Consider the following 18,828-nt stretch of genomic DNA (forward strand, 5'->3'; position numbering starts at 1 on the left):
ACTGTATAAAAATAAACATCAGTCAAGTGATTTGTGTCAAAACTCCACAAAATAATTTGCATTTTTTCTACATTCAACAGTCTAAATAACTGTCAGAGTAAATGTTTCAAAGTATTGCCTTTACTCTGCTTTAACTCTGTGTTCCTTTAGTCTAGCATGTTTAAGCAGCAGCATACAGAGATAACCAGATTAGTGCAGCCAATAGCAAAACTCAGTAGTTTTTGCCATAGGACATGAAGATCCATTCACTATTGCTTGGCACTGGTGCACAATGCCAAAATCTATGCAAATGTAGAGGACAAAAAGTGAACAGGCATTTCTGCCAAGGTTGTGGTGTGTGATTCTATTTTTTGACCAGATTAAACATGTAAAAATGGGGTAGATAGGAAAGTGGTGAAATGGGGGCAAGAAGGGGGAAGCAATATAGGAATTTGTTGGAGGAAATTAGGAAAAAAAATAGCGATCCACTTCTTTAACAGTGTAATGTTAACATGGATAGAAAATTGGATTAATTTGGACTGTCACCACAATATAGAAGGATGACAACAATGCAGTCATGTTGTACAGCCAATTGGACTGCATCAAGTGTTTTGAGAAGACACAAATCTAAAGTGGAGAGCTATGTATGGGACAATTTTTTTTCTGGGACAAGTGCCATTTTTTCTTGGATTTCAAAGAGTAGAATGTTGGGGGGGGGCGTAGGGATGTCAGGGTCAGGTAGATGAGGTTGGTAAGGAAGCAGGTGCAGACAAACAGGATCAACAAGCCAAACATAGGAATGGTAATGGTCACAAAAGGTTGTGGGACACCATGATTGGGGATAGGTATGGGACACTGGAGGCACATGCCCTTAAAGCATGGGGACAGTGAGAATCTAGTCCTCACCCTCAGAACTGTCATCACTGTCTCCTTCCTGAAATTCCTGTTGAATTGCTTGACATTTGCTTTTTTTCTGCATTCCTACAAGCAACTTCTCAAGATGGCTGAGATGTGCACCAATGATACTTCCTAAGACTTCAAGCACCATCCCTGACAGTTCCTGGTGGGTGATACAATTCCCACCTCCACTACTACTCCGGAGGGTACCAATGCACTAGCTTCCAGGGCAATGCTACTTGATGTTGATGGCCCAGGTAGTGCAGGGGCTGCAAAGGCAGTACTGCTAGGTTGCATCTCAGATGTGCTGGGTGTTGGTATGGTAGCCAGTGGAGGGGCGGAAGGCTAAGCTGCAGTGGTTAGCCTACCTCCCTGTGCTGAAAATTATTTTGTTTGTTGGCAGAAAAGTATGACATCAGAATGGTGTGATCACACATATATAAAAAAGAGAACAATAAGGGGTGAGGTGCGAGAAAAACAAACAAATGATTAGATCCATTATATGTGACATATATTCTTTATTACAATTAAATATACATTTACTATAGATGTTTCAAAATCAAAAATAGGATTCTGAATTTTAACAAATATTCCTTGAAATATGCATATATTGCTTATATGCTTTTAAAGATAAATGAGATTAATTTAACAACATGACATTTATGCCAATAGCTATTGAAATTAATATTAAATAATGATATTTTGTAATGGATTTGTTATTAGTAGAAACTGAACCCACCAAATTTTTATAGACTATTACACTTGCCTCCTACAATTACTTTGATCTGCAGAATAAAGCATGCAAGATTGCTTTTACAGTTAAAATATGCATATTTAAGTTGCTAGTAATGTATGAAAGAGCAATCATTTTAATAAAATCATGTTCATTTGTGGTGCATGCATACACCTTGCTTCTCTGAGTCTTTGTAATCATTCAGCATGTGCCTCCTTGTTCACTGAAATCTCATGAAGAGCTGAAAAATAAAGGAGAGAAAAAGAGACAGGAAAGCATTATGCATACCAGTCTTGGCTATCTCCAGCTTTTTACATCAGTTAATGTTGCCTTATCTGTATACTTACACAACTATGGGATGTCAGTAGTCCTAAACTCATCCAATCACTGGTTGAGTTGTGCCTGCTTGTGCTGTTTCAGGTCATTATAATGATGCCAGCATTGCTCCCCAGTGCGGGGAATGTCAGTCTCACTGCAGACAGACTTAGCTAGATTGTTCCAAACCTCAGATTTATACTGAGACTCAGTACAGTCACCCTGCAGCAGCCTATGACTGTAGCACTATATGAGGAATGTAAGTGAATATCCTTGACTCCTCCACACCCCATCTTAGAGCCCTGAATTGGGCACCATCCTTCCCAGCCCTTGCCTTGTCTGCACAGGTCATCCAACAATAGTGATATCGCATTTTATGGTCAGTGTGCAAACTTGCACAACCATGCTGTGTTTGAATGATGGTGCACACAGATCAACATTGCCAAACATAGAGAAAGCCAGTTTATGAAATAGGAATGATAAATGTGACATTTGGCAATCATTTATGGCATGTCTGCTGCTATACCTTGTGATGCCTGTGCCCTGGCCCATCAATCAAGGAGCCTCAATCCTCACCACTAACACTGGGGAGGTCATCTCCTAGAAGAGGGAAAGGATAACTAATACACACAGTAAAGTACAATTTCCCTTAAGTGCACACAGAGATCACAGTCAGTCTGGGGCTGGTTGCTCCCTTTCTCACCAGGTCCCCAATAAGACTCCCCACTGGCACAGCTATAGGGTCCAGGTCTCAGTCTAGCTAGGCAAGCTAAAACCACCCTCTCTGTCCAACCAGTGCTTCGTGTCCCTGCCCAAGTAGCTGACATAACACACACACACACACGCACACACTTTGAGAAGAGGTTATACAACCACACAGACCCTCCTGGGAAAAGGCTGGCACAGGTTCTCCAGCTGTGCTCCTCTTACCCAGACCATACAGTAGTAATTCCTGCCACCACCTAGCTAATAATTATCAGCTACTAAAAGGCCCTTAAAAGGGTGTCCAGTTATTACTGTGCAATATTATAATCCAATGGTAGTATGACTAACAGTCAAGGCTTAATATGGAGCGACTTAGACAGTAAAATCTGTAAATATGCAATGTACTTTAGAGGTTAAATTATCTCTACATAAACCAGTCACAGATAAAGGTTTTAAAATATTTAATAATTAAAATACAAGACAAAACTACTACAGTACAATGCTACACAAGTTCAGAGATCACACAGAAACTTAAAACAATATCCTAGGAAAGATCTAATTTCAAAGAAAAATACTTAGTCTAACTTTCTTCTAAGTTTAACTATTCCTAAGAGAAATCACAGTGCTATTATCTTACTTACATACATAAAGAGGAAGTAGTGCTGGGTTAGATGTCCAAGATCGAAATGCTTCCATTCTCTCACTGAACAATAATTTTTAAACACTAACCAACAGCTCTGCTGAGGCCCTCCCAAATTACATAATTTTGACACTTAAGTTTTCTCAAGCCATAAACTACATTATTTAGCAAGCTAACACCTGCTCAGGAAACTACAACAATACAAGGCATTTCACATATACAATCTAGCAGAAACCAGAGCAATAAAGCACCTTCCACATATAAATTCTGACCTTTAACCTTAAAACAATGGGCATGAAACCTTCATCCAGACTCACTGGAACCAACTTGCAAAACATCAAAGAGATTCATTAGGTCTTTTCAACTTGAAGAGACACATTTTAAATGCTTGGCTTGGTTTTCCTTACAGCAGATGACAATGTTGCAACAATCTTGAAGTTCACATTTTACAGTGTTTTCTTACATTTAAAAACACAAGCCTGTATTTTACATTTATTTATACAATTGATAGAATTATGTATAATCGCCCATCTTCCTCCAATCTTCACATACCTGACAAATTTTGACAAGTTGTCAAGACTGATATGTTAAATGACTTGACTTTTAAGACCTGAATGGGGAGGGTCAATTTTGTAACATGACAAATATTTTGTGGGGGCCTTACACACTGATTAAAGAAATGTGTATAATGTGGGATTCAAACCTATGTAAAATAGAGACTATGCATAATTCCACTCTGTGTTTTTTTCCTCTTTGCTACAAAAGAAGTGTCAAACATAGTCATTAATTATATAGACACATTAAAGAGTGAGTGGTGCTGCACTTCAATTAACCATGTATGTGTATGATCTGACAAAGTCCTGGTTTATGTATTCTCATGTGTGATGTAGGAGTAATGTATGACAATATACTGGAAATGCATATCCTTGTATTATTTTCAGAGCAGATTTCTGAGTCCTGGGTCAAACCACACAATACATTCTGTTTTACATTATACTTTAGTTATGTAAATTGTGTAGATGATGGTCTGTAAAGTATGAAGTTCAGCCCAGGGCAGAAAAAAATAATTACTAAACATAATTGTCATGATACCTTCGGTTACACATATAATTCATATGATATCGTGTGTATGCTCACTTAGCCCAACATAGTTATTATGTATAATTATCATTATAGTGTTATTTTTATATGAATTACAGTGGAACACTATTTACAAAAATTGGAGTGTGCTGGATTAGAACCCTGGTTTACCTGTGTTTTTGCCATGAACTTACACCTGGTGCCACAGGGCAAGTTAGCCAGCAAGTGTATTTTTTACACTCAGTGTTATCCTTAGTGTTTACTGCCAGGCAGCACCTGTTAACATGTTTGCACAAAAGAAGGCAAAACAAATAGCAATGTTTCATTTTTTTCAACTAACAATGTTTCTTTTTTTGTCTGCAGCAGTGAGCCCTGTTTGTGCACAGGTGAGCAATACATAAATATTATGGACAAAATCTAATATACATAATTTTTGTAAAGAATGTTTGTGATCGTTTATCAGTAAAAAATGTGGGACCCGAACCATGGTCTACCTTTCTTTTGTATTGTGTGCAGCGACATCTTTACAAGGTGTGCTAAACACACACACACACACACACACGGTTCACACACACACACACACACACACACACACACACACACACACACACACACACACAGTTGGTTCACAGGTATAATTTATGCTGTCATTATTATCCTAGGTGATGACTGCCGCACAATGCCACTAAGCATGATTGTGCTTACTAAGGCAAATGACACTAATTTCTGAATATTTATGTGCAGAAATATTAATAACAGAAAAAAAAACAGTTTAATGGTTCTGATCATAGACTTGAGCTACAAATATAGACCATACAACTTGGTCAATAAGGGAACAAGGGTATAACATGGCTGGGCCCTAGGGCTTATATCCTAGTAACCTCCTATGAACCTATGAACACATGTTAAAGAATTACACAGCTCTGGCTTTGAACTATCATAGTAATTAAATTACATAACACAGCGGGAGTGTGTTATCTCTCTTTGCCACAGACACAACTTTGTAGGAGCAATCAAATCATGTGTCTATAAGCAATTCACATCTCGGTTGTACATGTGTGGTTTACATATTTAGTGCACTGAGTGATTATACAACCATTTATGAATATATTTGCACAAATGCAGCTCTGTCTTCTATTTGTATTGTATTCTTTCTTCCCTTATCTCTGCTGCAATCTCAAATATGCAGTCTATAGTGCATTGTGTATAATTCTCCTTTAACTGAATGATAAAAATACATGATAGTGAAAAATATTTTTCAGCACAAGCAGGAGAGTTTGCCTATTATTGAACAAAAATGATAAATATGTGCTGTTTTGTTTCATTTAAAAGCTTGCTGAAGTTAGTTCCACACTTTGGAAGTGTATCCTTACTGACACACCCTCTGCAGGGAAGGTTGTCTGAAATGCTTTTGTGTTTGCCTTCTCTCTCACACTAATCATTCACAGTTGCAAGCCATTATCAACTAACAGTGGTGTAGAGCTTACACTACGTTTACAACTGCTGCATAAAGTCAAAGGTTTGGCATTCAGCAATTGTAATGAGTTCATACCTCATTTGCATCTTCACTGTGCTTGGATGGCTGAATCTACACTATAAAAAGGTAACAGTGTAGCTAAGGAGCTTGAAGTAATTGGACAAAACAGAAATCTGGTATTCCTTTGAAGGTGATTTATCTGTAGAGAAGGCTTCTAATTTAGCTAAGGCATTGTTATGTTATTCAAGTACATTCTAGATTTAGTAGAATGTTAAAAATCTGTTTATATATCTGGGGACAATGGAACTTTTATCTGTATGCACTTCTTAATACTTCACTGTTGGCATAGGCATTTTTGGCAGCCATTTACATTTTACAGAGAGACAAGTTATAAACTGCCTTCCACATTATTATTTTTACAATTTGATTTCACAATATTCTATGCTATTTGAGAGAAATGTAATGTACATGTCACTAACACAGGTGTTATACTTCTGATATAGCCCAGGGCTACTTCCAGGGGAATGGAGGGCACAGTGAGAAGTGACTGCCAATCATAAATTGACTTTTCTGTTGTAAATGTGTACATATCCTGATAATTGTGTGGAAAGCAAGTATACAATTAATTCTGTGGTATTTCTTGGGTTGTACAAACCTTCATCTGTTTGTTATTTTGGGGGTGGGGCAGTCACTTACCATTGTATGTTGCAAGAAAAAAGTGTGTTTCAAGTGTTTTTCTGTTGAAAATGTGTAGGCATCCTGATATTTCATTGGGAAACATAATAGATTACTTAACTGTTATTCCTTGGTTTGGTCAATCCTTGGTTTGCGTGTGAAGGGGAGGTGGGACAACCATGAAACCTTCAGTTTTACTAAATGAAATTCAGTGCTTAATGTTGACAAATGTGTACATAAGCAAGACATTAGTTATGTAATATTTATGTGTTTTATCCTTCTTTGTTTTATGTCACATAGGGTTATGGCACCCAAGCTTGCAAATCTACATAAATCCCCTTTCAGTGACTGAAAATGAAGTGATAATTCAGTCTTTTATGTGCCATGAAGCCTTTCTGCTTGAGAGAGGATGTGGGATATTGCTGCTAGAATGCAGATTTGGAACCAGTTAATGAATAATGTCAATGCAGTAGGAGGTCACAGCAGGAATTTTGATCAGGTGTGTCATGAAGTGACTGATATGATTTCATCCGCCTGGAGAAGAGCAGCTGCAGTTGCCCCGAGAGCAGTTGGCTATGGGGGGGGGGTTGGTCCTGTTACAGAGCCCCCACTGACACTAAATGAAGAGTTTTTGTCCACTGTCAGGGATCCAGACAGCTCAGTGGAAATGTTGGTGCTGATGTGGCTGGGAGGACAAGTGTGTCCCCGGAGCAGCTTCCAGGTAACCTTAAATATGGCAAGTTTTAGATTTGCTTGTGTACTAAAATATATAATTTAACTAATACTTCAATGGATTTTTTTCTGTACCTACATGGGTGTGGGTGAATGTGTCAGACAAGTTTCAGTTTCATTTGTTTTGTACAAGACATATAGACGATTGTGTATTCATTGCCCCTATGTATTATTCCCATTGTGATGGTTAATTGCTGTCCTTTCCTTGCTTCATTTCTTCCAGGATCATCTTCCATTCAAATTCTGAAGACATCTGCAGATGGTAAGTAAATGTTTATTTGCTTTTTAGTGGCCATTCTTTAGATATATAAATGATCTGTAAGTGTGAATTGGGTGTAATGAGTGCCTGTATTGTGGTTCCATCTGCAAAAGTGTGACCAGTGTTACTTTGTTATCATATAAATTGCTTTAATATTTAGTGTAGTGCTAATTTAATCCCTGTGTTTGTTGCTTATTCTCACAGGTGATCCTGACAGTGGAAGCGTAGGACACCTTCCACCTGATGGAGTATTGGAAGGCCCTGATGATGATGGTGGTGGTAAAATTGAGGCACAGCCAAGTGGTGCAGAGGTTAAATCTAACACTGAGGTTGTGATTCACCCATCCCCTCTATTTCCTTCAGATTCAGTATGCCTATGCATGTGCATTCCACTGAGCCCTCAGATATTGGACAGGTTGAGGTTAACACACTTGATCAGGGTAGTGTGGTTACTGTGGCTTCAGTCCTTGTTGACTCTGGCCATAGCAAAAGTGTGGACAAGGTGCCATGCAGGAGGGTTGGTAGGGATGCTTGGAGGAGGCCTGTTGTCCACCCTCCACCTGATCCTGATGTGTCATTACATGTTACTCGACATACGTTTAGAGTGCTCATGGAGGCACAAAAGTTTAGCATGAGTACTGGGATCATACTGCAGCCCCCCCCCCCCCCCGATGTATCTAGGCACCAACACTGTGACTTCAGCAGCCCAAACACACACTCTATGATATTTCGTGTTTGAGCGTGTGCCTCATTATATCATTCATCCGTTGGTATGTGTGCATTTCTGATTCATCAACCATGGTTCGAGTGCATACCCGGCATCACCCAGTAAATGGCCTTGTGGGATATCCCCCCTGGAAAACATCTGGTAGAGTTGAGAGTTGTGTCAGATATGAAAATCGTGGTAACTGCAGGGGTTGCCAGCACACACATTCAGGATGATTCCTTCAGCGTTACACATGACCTGGCAATTAATGGAGTGGAAGCCCTTTCTGTTTATGTAGGCCCTTCCTGTTTATGTAGGCCCTTCCCTCTTCCCTGAGTAGTGCAATGTGTGTGCAGTCTATGGCACCCAACACTTCAGGAAGGTGTGCTATGGGGTAGAAATCCTGTATAGTTGTAGCTTTGTTCTCGGGGGTACCGGAAAAATATATGTAGTCACTGGCATACTGTAGCATAGCATTCAGGAATTGATGTAGGATCCTGGTTGCTGATACCTGTGACACCTCCAGCATGTCCCCATTTGGCCTCTGGAAGGTTCCTATAGCTAATGTTCTAAGTGCTACACATACCTTGGTCTCCATAGATAGTGGTTTTCCTTGGTTTGTCCTTGATGCCAGTTAAGGATGGCAGAGGTTGCAGAGTTCCTGCAGTGTGTGTCTATCCACCCTGTAGATCTGTACTATTTCCACCTGATACAGACCATGAAAAGTTAAACAGGCTCTAAAGACCCTTCTCCTTCTTGGCCAAGATCTATCAGCAGCAGTGCATAGAGTTCAGCCTGTTGCATATACACATGGAAAAGAGCATCAGCAGCCCCTAACATCCATTCCATGTAGTGTAGTTTCCATGGCTGTATTCCAATAGGTTTTGGAATTCAAGGCCAAAACCTACACTAAGTGTACACGATTGATTTATAGCTCCTCCATCTTCGAGTGGTTGATTAACATACAGTTCAGCTGCTTATCCTGTAATTAGCATGCCATGATGTTGACTGGGTCTGTGTGGCTCTACACACTGTGTATAGCTACTTACTGAATACAAATTATTGTGCTACCATGTGTGTGCCACACCACAACTTGTACATGATTTTAGTGCAGAGTTAATTGACTCCAGCCCATCATGTTTGGTTTCCTTTCTTAATCCCCATAGAGCTGTATCATTTAAATCTTCTTCTTTTTCTTTCGGCTTTATCCCGGTTAGGGGTCGCCACAGCGGATCACCTGTCCGCACATTGAATGGCAGTGGAGTTTTACGGTGTCGAGTTGCCAGCCCGGCGCCCAACCTTCCACAGAAGGCACACTCACACGCACACCTAGGGCCAATTTAGAGTGTCCAATCCACCTGCAGCATGTCTTTGGGATGTGGGAGGAAACCGGAGCACCCGGAGGAAACCCACGCGACCACAGGAAGGACATGCAGACTCCGCACAGAAGGCACCCCAGCCGAGGATCGAACCGGAGAACCTCTTGCTGTGAGGTGGCAATGCTAACCACTGCACCACCGTGTCCGTCCAGAGCTGTATCATTTAAATAAATAGCATTATTTCTACATGTGTTACTCTTCCTGCTCACAAGTGAAGTTAGATATTTAAACAGTCTGCAGCTTATAGATTCAAATGCATTTGCAAGGTATGAGGACCAAGTGGCCATTGAGGAACCTAGTCCAATTTCCCCAGAACAAAGCATGATTGAGAGACATACTCAGTGTCTTGCAGCACACAAATGGAAGCTGAGAGAATCGAACTATGGACTACAGCAATAAGCTCATTAACAACACACAGCCTTATTTTACAGCACTGCCCAACTTTTTTTTAAATATTTCTTAAACTTCAATAATCACAACAGTATCTAACTTGAAGAACAGAGACATCTCCCAAAGAAGGGATTCACTGCTAGAACACACTTAGAAATTGCACCTGCAGGGATTTCCTATGAATGCTCAGGGATTTCATTTTCAGCTCAACCACCTGTAAATGATACCAGTTTCAAGAGTCCACAAATTAGTTCCACCATTTGATGCAGTGGTGCAGCTGTTAGGATTTGTCGCCTCACAGCAAGAGGTTCTCTGGTTCGATTCTCGGCTGGGGTGCCTTCTGTGTGGAGTTTGCATGTCCTCCCTGCATTTACGTGAGTTTCCAATGGGTGCTCCAGTTCTTCCCACATTCCAAAGACGTGTCTGGAATGTTTCTCCCCAGGCCTCTGCTGAAAATGGGCTCTGTCCCAGTTGGACTTTCCCGGTAAACAAGTAATAAATAAATAAATAAATATCCTCTGTTCTCCACTCCACACAGACCAGCCAACCACATGGTTTCAGAAGTAAGCACACATTCATTGATCATTTCAGGGCACTCATTCTGCCTTAATGTTTTACACATTTAAGCACTTTTATGAAATATTAATTAATACTTGGTACATGTGCAAATACATGTAAGATGCAAAGTCGATGGCAGTAAAAGCCTTTGAATTTAAATAAATAATGAAAACTTCCAACTTAAAAATTGATGGTGAGGCTGTATCCCATTTACAGTTTGTTAACATTGGTATATATTTTTTTTGCCTGTGCTGCAGCAGCAACAGAAAACATACTGATGCTAAAGAACTGTAATGGGATACTGAATGCTGCAAGAGTTCATCGCCATTAGTTTTACTGGCTCATGAAACAAATTACTTGGGTCAGTCAGTGTGGGCTTATCACCCCCTCCCCAAGAGGTCACATCATTAACTGTAGCAAAAGAGATATAAAAAGACACCACATAGCAGGCTGGGCAACAGCAAAATACAGTTTCAATGGAACTGTCAGTTATAATTCCAGGTGGTTTACATTATGTTTGACAGTTGTAAGTCAACTGTATTTTCTTTAGCAGTAGTGTTTAACTTAAAAAAAATAGCTTTACTATCAGCCAGCATTTCACAAATGCAATTTTCCAGTGTTTTTTCTACTGCCACTTGCTGATTAATGTACACTTACTGACGTCCCTGCAGAGGATGTTTCTGAAGTGCAGTAACATCATTGGGGGGGGGGGGGGGGCATTACTGTTTGTATATAAATAAAATTTCTGTTATATGTAACCAACCTCAGCCTGACACCTCTGTTTTGAGGTACAGTAGTGTATACCAATTTACATCTCTCCTGCTTAATTATTTATGATGTTGCAGTGTTTGTTCTTTCTCTTGGAAATGGGGACTTGCTTTAGTGCATAGGTCTGTTGAAAAGAGGTGTGTCAATTGATTTATTTTGCATAGGAGTGGTGAAATTCATATTGCATGGAAGCTGCTGTTATCTGGTTTAGTTTCACTGTTTTATAGCTAGTTTTTGTCTAATGATGCCTGTAGTGTGATTTAGTCTTGTGTATAACATCAGGGCAGGCCAAATGTAGGAAAACGAGAGGAACAGCTAAAGGACCGCCTGCAGTAGTTTGGGAGTTGATTACACTGAACAGCATGCCATAAGCGTGTTCCCCCTTTGGAAACATGTTATTTTACCAGCTGTCATACAGGTAGTGTGAGATCTATTACTATCCCCTCTGAGAGCATGGGAAGTACCTAGAACTTTTTTGGAATAGCAATGAATTTGCACATATTGTTATGCAATTTGCATGTCTTTTTATTCTTGTTTAAAGTTGCATTACTTGTTATTGCACAAACATTTCTCTCCTTGTGACTCATTGAAAATGAGATCTCCAAGCTGGACTTTCCAGTTATAGGTATAAACTAAATAAAGAAGAAAACATCTGCATATTGGAGTTGAAGAGTTATAGTTTTAAAAGCAATGGTCACTGCCAAAGACAGATCTGGGGGGGAGGGGTCTGCTGTCTAGCAGCAGTGTGCAAAGCATATTTTGGCATTGGCAGATTGATGGGTAATAGGGATCTGGGTCTCCTCCTAATTTGGTTTGTTAAACAATTTGCTGCATGTTATCTAAAGCAAGAAGGTTATGTTGTCTTACTCATCTGTGCAGAGGTAATGCACATCTGCCAGTACAGTTTTAGGAGAAGTGAATGTACTTGTTGATTCCCTAAACTGCTCATCCAGGCCTGTCATTTAGTTGCAGTTTCAGAAGTCATACTGGGACCAAATCTCCCTAAAGTAGGGCACTACAGTTTTCCCCAGTGGAGAGAATGATGTTGTATCCCTTTTCTGCACAGCACAGCAGGCAAAGAGAAGTCTGTGTTGAATGCATTCTTCCTCTTGTAGCAAGAGAAATTTCTTGTATACTTTCATGACATTTCCAATTATTCTATTTCTCATTGTGTAATTTATGGTGGAATTAATAAAGCTAATTGTTGCTGCTTAGAAAGACATGTTTGGATATCCACAGTTCCTTGGAGATATGGTTAACTCTCCTTTTTCTAGCCAAATGGGTCACCATTGGTTGGCATAACATCCATCTTTTCCTCAAAACAAAACATTCACATCCGCTGTTACAAATATGGCATCTATTCGAAAGGCTATATAACTTAAAAAGACGTAGAAAGTGCCAAGAATCTTTTAAAATGTATTTGTAAGTACCAATAAGTCCTTTCAACTTTTTTATCAGTAAAAGCTGCCAGGGGCTCCATCTTGAATCCACTTGCTTTCACTGTCGGACAAAGAGAACAGTGACCACTGCTTTTAAAACTGTAACCGTTCAACTCCAATATGCAGAGGTTTCCTTCTTTAAGTAACTTATTCACTTTATAAAATTCAAATAAAATAGCTTCAGTTTGTTTGAATTAATAAGAAAGAGAAAATTGACTGAATCATTGTTGTGGGCAACAGAAATGTTACAACTGTTCACAGAAATATCTGGTGTCCTGCCAGTTTTATTAGAAACTTACCTGCAAGAGTAAACCTTTCCTGAAGATTAAAATGTCTGCTCTTATTTGCATATCTAGCCGATGATTAGACACCAGTGGAGTTAATTAAAAAATGGCATATTTGTAACAGTGGATGTCAAGATTTGTTTTCTGTAATACCAAATTTTCTGGGCCTATCTTGGGTTTAAGGAGTCCTAATAGAGTGTAGGCTGCTACCTGCCTTGAACTTATCTATTATTGAGCAGTCTATGGAATTTGTGTTGCACAACAATTGTGTATATTTCAAAGCTGATTATACAATGACCCCTCATTAATATTCCAAAACTTGCACGCTGATTGGTCAGCGTGCCCATTGTAAATCCAACAGTATACCAAAGGAAAAGGTCCGGTCATCTGGACTTTTTTTCCATTGGTATATTGTCCAAGTTTTAATTTTTTTATTAAAAAAAAAATAAAGCTGTACTCCCGACTCCACAGATATGAGAAAGACAGCCTGAAGAAAATACAAGGGGAATCAGGTACGTGTTAACGTACTGATTCCCCTTGTATTTTCTTCAAGCTGTCTTTGTCGTACCTGAAGAGTTGGGATTGCAGCTGTCCTCCTCCTAAATTGCCCCAAACTATTTTTTTTTTTTTATTTAAAAAAAGGAAAAGGAACAAAACAGAGCAATGGAGATATTCTTTTCTCAGTTGCTTACTTTTTCAACCACTGATGTACTGGGTATGTGTGGGGACGCAAGTCCCATACGCATGCCAAGTAGATCAGAAATAGGAAGAGGATCTCTATGAGCCACGGAAGGACAGCAAGGAGGCATTATACAATGCCATTATTTAAGAAAAGTAAGTATATTTTTTCTTAAATAATGTCATTGCATAATAGCAATAACCCACTTCTGGGTGTGGGTAATGCTGGACTTATCCACGGTTGTCTTTGTTTGGTCACTCGGGCTTCGCCCTTGTGACTAAACCACATCAACCATGGGTAAATCCAGCATTACTCACACCCAGGCATGGGTTATTGCTTAAATACTATAATCAAACCAGTGGAGATGCAATGGGAGATGAATGTACTCCAGTATACACGAGTTTGGTTCTTTGTTTTTGGGAGAAAATGTTTTTTAATTTTCCCTACAGATTCCACTGGAGTTTGTATTTTCAGTTTTAGGCCAACATTTTTTAATTGAATGAAAGTGAAACGTGAATTTCTGAATTTTTTGAACATTACTACAAACTTTTTGAGATTTACTTACAATTTTTCACATGGATGTCACAATTTCTAAATTTTCAAAGATAAATTAAATGGTCACATTAAAAAAAAGAAATACAGGTTGGTGAAAGGACATATTGTCTGACTCTCTAGACTGATTTTGGAGGATACTGTTTTCTTAGCTGAAATGAGCAACTCAGTGAATAAGTTTTGTGACACATGGTTATCCAGAAATCCTTTTGAGTGACATCACCAATGAGATGATGGTGGAGATAAACTCTAGATTTAGACCTATATCAATAGTAGATAATGTTAATTTTACTCCTTTTGCTATACAAATTAAGGCTATAGATAATGTTATTATGCTGTCCCGGAGCAATGACACAAAACCAATTAAATATTATTTATAAAAATAGGAATTTTTTCAGTTTTGAGAACTTGAGTGAAATTTTGGGAGATGTGTCATAATTTGTTTACCTCTGTAGAGATATTATGATTTAGCAGCAGATTCTTTTGGCTCCCACAAACGTGGGAAGTGTCATCAGTGCATTTTTATTAGTTAAGGTAATAAGAGTGATGGCATTAAAAAATGCCCGACCCTGGATTAAATGTGGTATATGAATTATGGTCCTCTGGCAGTGACCTATTTAGCCTGCTGTGTATCATGCAATGCTTTTTACTTTAGAAAAATTGAAAGGTGTCTTTGGCAAAGAATTTATGAGCATGTATACATTATACATAGAAAGGACTCTAAAATGCACTGAGTAAATATAGAGTTGCATGAATTTTGGTAAGTTTTGTTTTTGTTTTGAAAAATAAATTGATGTCAGCACAAGATGTGACAGCATGGAAATTAAAACTAGAGTTCAAGGAACTATCAAGCAGATTAAAAGCAAGTAGTTTCCCTGCATTAAATTATTTAATTCACATTATTAGTATGCTTAAATGAGAGCTACAAAGTTATGAATTTAGGGAACAATTGCTTACTTTTTCTTTTTAATTTATTTATGTGTTTGAGCTATATAGCCTTGCATATTATACACACATTTTAAACATATCAATTTTATTGTTCTGTTAATGTATACACTTTAATCAGTGGACTAGCCTTGATTCATGTCAAGTGATTTCTATAGCCTGTAAAATTGTGATGGTTTTTGCTTTCAAATTCATTTCTGATGAAGTCTGTTTATAATAATGACAGAGGTGCACAATATTTTCAGTAATGTGTGAAGTTGATTAATCAATTTGGCTCTGAGGTCTGCAGAGCTGATTTGGTTACCTCACTAGGGTCTACCAACCTAGGTGGTTGTCTTGGAACTTGCTCCAAATTCCTAGCAACAGAAGTTATTTCAGCTGGCACTGAGACCACCAACACCTCAGCCTGTACTAAACTGCTAGAGATCAATGGCAAGGTTGTGACACAAACAGCACTTGGTGACAATGTTAGTATCCTTGCCTTGGAGCAGAGGGCACTGTTGGCACACATGGCTCAAATACTGCAGTGAGTGTCTTGAGCTTGGAGCCATCAATGCCAATGACCCTGTGCATACCTCTCAATCTCTTAGAGCAAGAAATCTGGATAAAGCCATAAATAAATGGGCGACAAAGGCCCAAAATAGGGATAGTTTTTAAACATTTCTCTTACAAACTTAGAAAGTTGATAGAAAGTTGATAGAATAATGGGTTTTGCATTTGCATGAATTGTATATAAGACATGAAGTCTGAAACTTAAATGTCTGTTATAAATTTCTGACTTCATTCCTCAACAATTTGCCAATGATTTCCCAGAAAGCCACAATTTTTTGAGAAACACATCAAACATATGAGGCAAAAATCTGGACATTCTGTGAAAATCTGGACAGTTAAGAGGTATGACCTTGTGCCTAGATGTCCTCAATTCCAATGGGATTGGTGCTTAAAGCATCAGGACCAAGTGACTGGGTACTAACATTGCAGATTCAGTGGGCACTGACATAGAATGTACCAGGACCACCACTGGTTGTGACACTCCCAGTACCAGAACAGGACCCAGAGTAGGAACAAAGGAAGTGGAGGGTACTGATCCTTCTGTAGCTGCCCTGAAACAGAGGGGGGGAAGAGGACAGTCAAGCTCTATCTGGACGTTTACTAAAGTTGTCATTATGTGGTCCTAATCCTTGTATAAGGTGGGGCTTTGCACTGACCCAATCAACCTAGCAGACATGGCTGAAGACAGCTGACTCACTAAATACATATAAAGCTAATCTTCACAAAGGCCCTCTGTACTGGCAACAATACTTTACCTTTATATTGTACCATCACACACAACTCTTTAAATAATGCTGATAATCTCTATTCAGAGAGTAGGACCCAGTCTGTTTTAGCCAACATAGTATATAAACATGCCAATGTTAATAGATGTGAACACCCCAATAGTACTCAGCTCTTGATTCATCTCTAATAGTAAGGTAACGTAAATCTAAAAGGTTTTAAGCATAAATATGTTTATTTACTTACAGAAAGACTTATGTATCCCCGTAGTGACAGATTCACCCACCCCAAAGGGGGACAAATTACAGAAGTAAAGTATCCATGGTGGAAAGTAATCCGAGACATGAACAGATACATTAAGGGTAGCGGAATTTTACTTGTAAAACTGTTCTAATTCCACACCTGCCTGTGATGAGCTGTAGTAAGCTGCAGCATTAGTTTCACCACTGCTTCCTAAAGATGTGAAGAATTTGGATTATTACAAGAAGTTACCAAGTCTTTTCTTTAGATCAGAATCACTGCAAGCAAAAATTTCAGCATGGGGAATCCCTTCTGGAGACACTTGAAGTTGAAGTAGATTCTGTGGTGCGATCTCCTTTCCTACTACTTCAGGAGATGGTGGTTTATCAGAATCCTTGAATTCCACCCCCCCCCCCCCGCTTCTCATCTGTTCTCTTCCTTTTAGGATCTTCATTTCAGTCATCTGTCTGCTCATCTGAAGGAAAAAAGCTTTTTAATATTAATTTATTTTATCTGCTTTTCTTTTAACTATCACAGTATTTTAAATGATCCACCCCAAAGCACAAAATGCAGAGGTCATGTGTATCCGTGGGGGAGGATTTATGTACACACATTTGGAGAATTTGCAAAATGATGTGGCATTATCCATTGTAAAGCAGTCAAGCACAAACAACATTATCTGGCTGAAAAAACACTACAAGCAGCCACATCTCCAAAGGATACAGCAGAAAAATAATTATGGAGAAAACAGCAAAAGGACAGGGAGAAGGCAAGGGCTACTGGTCCAGCTAACTAGTGGGATTAGAGAAGAAATGACAGAAATCTCTATAAAATATAAAATGATTTGACATGAAAGAATTAGATGATGTGAGGGTAAAAATAAGTAAGATTATTAATGAAATAGGGTAATTATCCTTCAAGAAACTCCAAACTCTTATGTTAATCACCATAGCAGCAGTAATCCCACATAGTAACAGACTGCAGCAAATGACATCTGGAGAAGGGTGGACTGAAGGGCATTATGGAGACCTAAGCTTTGGAAATCCCTATAGTGCTGAACTGCTGCTGCTGCCTGTGGCAGCTAGTCTTGCCTATCTGTCTGTACAGGCTGGATCATGTGAAATATGTCTTTTGCAGATGGCGGTCCCTCTGCCACTTAGGCATTGGTTCACACCTTCACCAAGCACAATTATTTTGACTGTGGCTCTAGGAGTACCTATAGATTAGGAACTGGCCTTCTTATCTTTGGACTTTGGACTGAGTTTGGGCTTCATCTACCATGGTGGATTGATTGCTTTGGACTGAACAAAACCATTGACCCACTAAGTGAATTTTCATTTTATAAATGCAAAGGAACTATTCTTGAAATATCTTTTGAGCTATGAGTGGACCCTCATCTTCGGGTTCCTAATACTCTCCCACTGTCTTTGTGTGCTTGAATGGCCCTTCCAGTTAGCCTTGGCAGTTGGTGTTCCCTTAAGTTGAGAGGGCATATACTTGTAAGTTACTTCTTAGCAGTACAGATGTCAGATTTAAATGGTTATTTCTTGATTTGCAGAAGTGATCTTTTAGTGGTTTGGTATGAAATGGTGAGCTTAGGGACTGGGTATATTTTTATTGTTGGTGTATGATATGACATCACAATGTGCAATGACATTAGCTGCAAACACTGCAGAGCAGAGGAGCTTCAGAGAAAAAAATGTCAAATTATCACTGGTGGAGTAGAAGAATCGAGGCTGTTGACCAGCAAAAGAATGCCCCCTCATAAATCAACTGATAGGGTAAGAATATATGTTATATCTTTGGCAGACTGGGTACAGGGTTCAGGTCCTGGCTATAATCCCAATCATTCACATCTTTAGGGAGCAGTGGTGAAAGTAATGCTGCAGTTTACCACAGCTCATCACTAGCAGGTGTGGAATTAGGACAGTTTTGAAACTAAAATGTCACTTCACTTAATGTATCTATTCATATCTGGGATTACTTTCTGCCATGGGGGCTTTACTCCTTTGAGGGAAGCCATACTTCCATTTCCATGGTATTATTTGACTATGTGAACAGATGGTGGCCCCTCTTTGGTGTGGGTGAATCTGTCACCACAGGGATACATAAGTGTTTCTA

This window comes from Protopterus annectens, chromosome 1.part0 (assembly GCF_019279795.1).
Source record: "Protopterus annectens isolate FY-2018-M chromosome 1.part0, PAN1.0, whole genome shotgun sequence".
Classification (NCBI taxonomy): domain Eukaryota; kingdom Metazoa; phylum Chordata; order Ceratodontiformes; family Protopteridae; genus Protopterus; species Protopterus annectens.